This window comes from Propithecus coquereli, unplaced genomic scaffold, assembly GCF_000956105.1.
Source record: "Propithecus coquereli isolate 6110/MARCELLA unplaced genomic scaffold, Pcoq_1.0 Scaffold82, whole genome shotgun sequence".
NCBI classification, from domain to species: Eukaryota; Metazoa; Chordata; class Mammalia; order Primates; family Indriidae; genus Propithecus; species Propithecus coquereli.
The window spans coordinates 932,784-939,109 of record NW_012154396.1 but is presented as its reverse complement, the minus strand read 5'-3'; the positions used below and the strand labels follow the sequence as shown (position 1 = coordinate 939,109).

Below are 6,326 nucleotides of genomic sequence, written 5' to 3'. Positions count from 1 at the left end.
GTAGCTGGGACTACAGGGTGCACCACCAAACTCAGCTAATTTTTTGTTTTTATTTTTAGTTGCCCGGCTAATTTTTTCTATTTTAAGTAGAGACCGAGGTCTCGCTCTTGCTCAGGCTGGTCTTGAACTCCTGACCTAAAGCAATCCTCCTGCCTCTGACTCCCAGCGTGCTAGGATTACAGGCACGAGCTGCTGCGCCTGGCCACTGGGTATACTTTAAAAATCAAATCTAATAGTTCTTTCTCTTTTAGGAATTTTAATCCATTTACATTATTGGAACTACTAATAGATTTAGGCTCATTACTATGGTTTTATTATTATCCAGGCTTTTAGTTTCAGGTTTTTTTTTCTTAAATTTTATTAACTTCAAAACCTTTATCAGAGACATGGTTCTATTCTGGGGTAGGGGTGCATTGAGTTGATGTTACCCCTTCTTCAGGCTGGCGGCAAGGCCAGACTGGGGAGGGAGCCTTGGGCCTTTCAGGGCTCACCCCAGATGGAAAGATTTGGGCCACTCCAATAGAGGATCAAAATTTGAGACTACAGCTTTCCCTCATCCTAGAAGAAGGCAGGGTAGGGGTTCTTCAGGGGCTCTTCAGGGGATGGGGAAGCAAGCAGTCACCTCTCCATCCGGCTGCAGGGAGCTGGGACAGGGGCCAAGAGGGGCCCATCTGTCGCCTCCCAGTCCTGCCAGCTTCTTTGAGCAGGCCAAGCTGGGGAGGAGGACGGGGACAGCTGTCTGCCCCAGGTCTTCTCAGACCAAGGTGGGAATGAATGGAATGAAGGCCACACTAGGAGGGTGGGAAGCTGGGGTGGTTTTTTTCCTTTTAAGATTTTTGCTTTTTTCCACTTCTTCAACACGAAAAAAAAATACGTATTTTTTCTTTTATAAAACTTTCGTTGAGTGGGGACAGTGGGTGTGGACAGTGGGTGGCCTGGTCTCCTGGCATCACCCGTTACCAAAGTTCTGACTCAAGAGGAAATCGGCAGCAAGTTCTCGTTTTTTTTCACGCGCGAAGCAGGCCCGGATCACCAGGCATTCTGGGAAGCCTGGCGCTTTCAGCCTTTCTATGGCCTCTTTCTCCTGAGGCGTCATGTGGCTGTGGTTCTGCTGCGGGGCCTCCTCGACTATGGCGCCCACCTCACCCTCCACATTTGAGATACCCGCTAGCTCCCCAGCGGGTTCGTTCAGCATCTGGATGAACTGATCCTGGTGCTGGCTAATTTGCTGCAAAAGCTGAGGGTTCTCCTGGCCCAGTTGCTGGAGTAAAGCGGGCGGCAGCGCAGGGCTCCGTTGAATTCACCTGCAGCACGTTCTGGAACTGGGATTGGTCCCGCAGGAGCTCCAGGGGTTGTCTCCTGCTTCTGTGGTCGGCTGCTCGGACACCTGTCTCTCCTGGACAGAGCCGTGTTCTGGCTTCGGGCTTCCAGGAAATCCTGTGAGTAGGTACTCCGCGGCTCGGTGGGGTTTGTAGCTGGCCCTCGGCGGCCGCGACCTGCTCCCGCGGGTAGCGCGTGGACACTTTCCATGAGCAGGTTCTCGCACTCAGAGCCAGTCGCTAGCGTGGAGGCCGCGTCCTCCTCTCGCCCACTGTTACCTGAAGAGGGAACAGAGCCTGACACGGACTCTGGGGAGGTGATAGGGGCTGATTCCTCTGATGCGCTCTGGCGCTCTCCGGCGGCAGGTGAGGGATGGGACATGCCCGAGGCAGGGGCAGGCGGGCAGGAGGTGCAGGACTTCGGAGCAGCAGTGGGTGGGCTCTCTGGGGCTGCTGAGGTCCCTGGCCAGCTTTGGCCTTGGTCACCATGACGACCATAAAGTTGGTCTCATCTATGTGATAGTCCCTAATGGGTACATCGTCTCTCAGCATCTTGCCGGCATAGATGAGTTTCTGTCCAGCCTCGGGAAAAGCATCACGACCCTTCTGAGCTTCTGTCTTCTCCTTTTTAGCACCTTCGCAGTCTTGTCAGACTCCCCGCGGACCTTGACGGTCGCTGCGGCTGCGGCGTTTTGAGCGTGCTGGAGCCTCACACAAGAACAACTCACATAGCCGCCATCTTAACCTAGTTTCAGTTTTAAAAAACAACCACAGTTAGAAATCTTTTGATATCACAGTCAGTAGCTTATACAACTTGTTAGCCTATTTAAAAAAATCATTTTCTGTATTCATTGTTGTTTTTATTCCAACCCCTTATTCAATAGGCTTTTCCCTCTGGGTTCATTTTTCATCCTGATGAGATACATACTCCTTTAATAGATTTTTGGTGAAGGGTTGTAGATAATAAGCTCTCTTAGACTCTTTTGTGTCTGAAAATGTCTTTATTTTGCCTTTACCTTTGAATGATAGGTATAGCATTCAGTAATTTTTCCAAAATATTTTGCTAATATTACTTCTCTTCTGGTATCAGTAATTGTTGATGGTAAGTCTGTTCTTAGATGAATTGTCATTTCTTTGTAGATTATTTTTTTTATGACTTCTTTCGAGATTTTTCTTTATCAGAAAGTTCCGAAATTCCACTATAATAGGTCTAGACTTTTTCAACCTAGAATTTGAATTTAGATTTTGATTTGAGAGTTCCAGTCTTTAATTCTTAATCATTATCCCTCCACCATTCTATTCTTTTTCTGAACCTTCCATTAAATGCACATTGGAGTTATTCAGTCCATCTTTCTTTTTCCTTATTTGCTCTTTGCCTTACTTTGTTTTCTCTCTGAAATCTGGATGAATTTATCACTACTAATTCTCTTTTTGTCTGAGTCATGCTTTGAGTTTATTTAATTGATTACATTTTTTATTTCAATGACTGTATTTCAGTTTTCAAGACATCTAATTGATTCTTTTTCATATCTGTTTCCGCTATATCTTATTTTGTTTTATAATTTGTTATTTTTATATGAGATTATTTCTTTATTAATCTCTGTGAGTGTATTGTTTCACAGATAAAAATTTTAAGATTTTTTTCCTTGGGGTAATTTATGTTTGTTTCACTTGTGAATTTTGTTAGCTGTTTTCCTTAGCAAAGATTTCTCCATGTGGTGTCTTGGAATATTGATTTTCAGGTTTATGTTGATTTTTCTTTTTTAAGAGAGAGAAAATATTACCACCTTCCCTTGTTAAAATTCATTGAGGTGAAAGTCACCAAACATAAAATCAACCATTTTAAAGTGAACAATCCAATGGCATCTGGTACATTCACAGTGTTTTGTGATTACCATCTCCAGCTAGTTCCAAAATATTTTCACCATTCCAAAATAAAACTTCATACCCATTAAGCAGTTTCTCCCCATTCACTCTTCCCCGAGTCCCTGATAATCATCAATCTACATTCTGCCTCTATTCTGAATATTTTATGTTAACAAAATCATTACAATATGTAACCCTTTGTGTTGCGGCTTCTTTCACTTTAGCATTATGTTTTTGAGGTTCATCAAGGGTGTAGTATATATAAGTACTTCATTCCTTTTTATGTCTGAGTAGTATTTCATTGTATGTACAGACCACAGTTTGTTTATCCATTTGTCTGATGATGGACATCTGAACTGTTTCCGCCTTTTGGCTGCTGTGAATAGTGCTGTTGTGAGTAAGCATGTCCATGTATTTGTTTGAGTACCTGTTTTCAATTCTCTTGGGTAAATACCTAGTTTATACCTAGGAGTTGAATTGTAGGGCCTGGTAGTGTTCCTCCCCTCCAATAAACTGTTATTTTAGAACAGTTTTAGATTTACAGAAAATATGTGAAGATTGATAGAGAGTCCCATACGCACCACATCCAGTTTCTGGTATCATTAGCATCTTACATTGGTATGGTACATTTGTTACAATTAAGACAATTTGAATCATTAATATAAACTGAATTCTGTAGTTTATTCAAATTTCCTATTTAGGTTTTTACCAAATGCCTTTATTGTGTTCCAGAATCCCATGTGGGATACCACATTACAGTTAGTCATCCTGTCTCTTTAGGCTCTTTTAGGCTGTGACAGTTTTTTTTTTAAGACTTACTGATTTACTTGTTTTTTAATTTTATTTTTAATTGACAAATAATAATGACATGTATTTATGGGGTAAAACATGATGTATTGATATATGTTTACAATGTGGAATGATTAAATCAGGCGAATTAACAAATCTATCACCTCACATACTTTCTTTTGTGGTGAAAACATTTACAATCTACTCTTGTAGCGAATTTGAAATACAATACATCCTCATTAATTATAGCCACCATTCTGTGCAGCAGATCACAAAGCTTATTTTGTCCTAACTGAAACTTTGTACCCTTTGATCAACATTTCTCCTTTCCCCATCTGCCCTCCTCCCCCAGCCTCTGGTAACCATCATTATACTTTCTACTTATATGAGTTCAAGTTTTTGAGATTTCACATGTTAATTAAGATCATGTGGTATTTTTCTTTGTGTGCCTGGCTTATTTTACTTAGCATAATGTTCTCCTGGTTCATCTACATTGTTGCAAATGACAGGATTTCAACCCCCTTTTAAGGCTGAATAGTATTCAATTGTGTATATATACCACATTTTCTTTATTTATTCATCTAATGATGGACACCTAGGTTGCTTCCATATCTTAGCTATTAATATTATGAATAATGCTGCAATGAACATGGGAGTGCAGATGTCTCTTCAGCATACTGATGTCATTTTTTAGATATATACCTAGAAGTGGGATTACTGAATCATATAGTAGTTCTATTTTTAATTTTTTGAGGAACCTCCATGCTATTTTCTGTGATGGTTGTATTAATTTACATTTCCACCAACAGTGAACAAGGGTTCCCTTTTCTCCACACCCTTGAAAACACTTATCTTCCATCTTTTTGAATTATGACAGATTTTAAAATTCCCTTTTTTGATGTCGATGGCAGTTTTGAGGAGTACTCCCCAGATATTTTGTAGAATGCCCCTCAGTTGGGTTTGTTGGATATTTTTCTCTCGATTAGACTAGGGTTATGTGTTTTGGGAGGAAGACCACAGAAGTAAAGTGCCATTTTCATCACTTTATAACAAAGGTACATAGTATTGATGTTGACCTTCGTCACTTGGCTGAGGCAGTATTTCTCAGGTTCCTAAAGTTGTTCTTTTTTCTTTGGAAAGGAATCACTATGTGCAGCCCACACTTAGTGAGTTAAGAGTTATGTTCCATCTCCTTGATTGTGGAACATCTGCATAAATTATTTGGAACTCTTCTCTATGGGAGATTTATCTTTTCTCCTTCATTTATTTGATCATTTATATAATTTATATCAATAAGATATTTATTTCAGAGTTTGGGTTATAATTCAATGTTACTTAATTTCGTTGCTCAAATTGTTCCCATGCATTGTACCTGTTTTTTTCTGAGAAATGATGAATTGAGGCATGAGTCAGATCTCTTTCTTTGCCTTGTTTCAGAAAGCTTAGAGCCACATCAGTGGTCTTGCAAAAGTGCTTAGAAATTGATGCATTTTTATATTATTCTGATTTGTGACTCTATCTGTAGCCTTGTTTTTTCTTTTCATTTTCTTCTAATTCATATTATTATAGCTTGCTCTATTTTATGAAAGTGCCTCTAAAAGCCACTTTAAATGCTTTCCAAAAGAAGGCCAGAGGCTAACTGTCCTTACTTACCTTCCTTCTCCACCAGTCATCCCCTGCCTCCTCCATCCCTTCTTACTGCAAATTAACTGAGTACTGCCAATGCTCCATCTAGGGTCCCAATGCCAGGACCCTGCTTCGGGGGGTTCCTGGGCCATAGCTTGCTATGAACTGCCACACGTAGCTGCACCAGGTGTTAGACAGCTGCCTGGCCAGGGTCCATATCCAGCCGTTCTCTTTCTGGCAGGGCCAGAGAAGCTAGAGCTAGATTTTAGCTTCAGTAGGCTCCTTGGGTTTCATTTTCTTTCTTTGCTCTTTCTTCTCTTTCTCCGATTGTCTTCTTGCATTGGCAGAAAGGGTGGCCATTGTGAAGTATGCAACAATTTTTAATGCCCTGAAAAGAATTTCATAGAACATGGTGATGATCTTGGATTACTTGCTTGCTTTGGTGCTGTTTCAAGCTTTAGCTCTTAATTCAATGAAAACTTGTATCCCTACTTTGCTGCACAGAGTGCAAGTTTCTTCTTAATGTGAAGGGTCTAGTGGTACCTACCTTAACAGGTTACCAGTGGGATGGAAATGAGGTAAAGTTAGCAAAGTTTTCAACATTGGGCCTGGCATACAGCTCTAAAAATGGTAGCTATTATGGTCATCATAAAAAACCAGTTTACATTATTATTCAAAGTTTAAATTTCTTATTTCTGCTCTATGCTTTGTTTGTAATTGGAAGCA

At 40.7% G+C, this 6,326-nt stretch overlaps 1 pseudogene across 1 annotated transcript; it reads right to left on the bottom strand.

The window, feature by feature from the left end:
- Nucleotides 1–949: 949 nt before the first annotated feature.
- LOC105825748 lies at nt 950–5,752 on the bottom strand (annotated as a pseudogene). Its single transcript, XR_001138278.1, has 2 exons — nt 5,674–5,752; nt 950–2,058 (listed from the first exon to the last, which is right to left on the bottom strand). The product of XR_001138278.1 is annotated as a UV excision repair protein RAD23 homolog A pseudogene (transcript).
- Between the last annotated feature and the right edge of the window lie 574 nt (nt 5,753–6,326).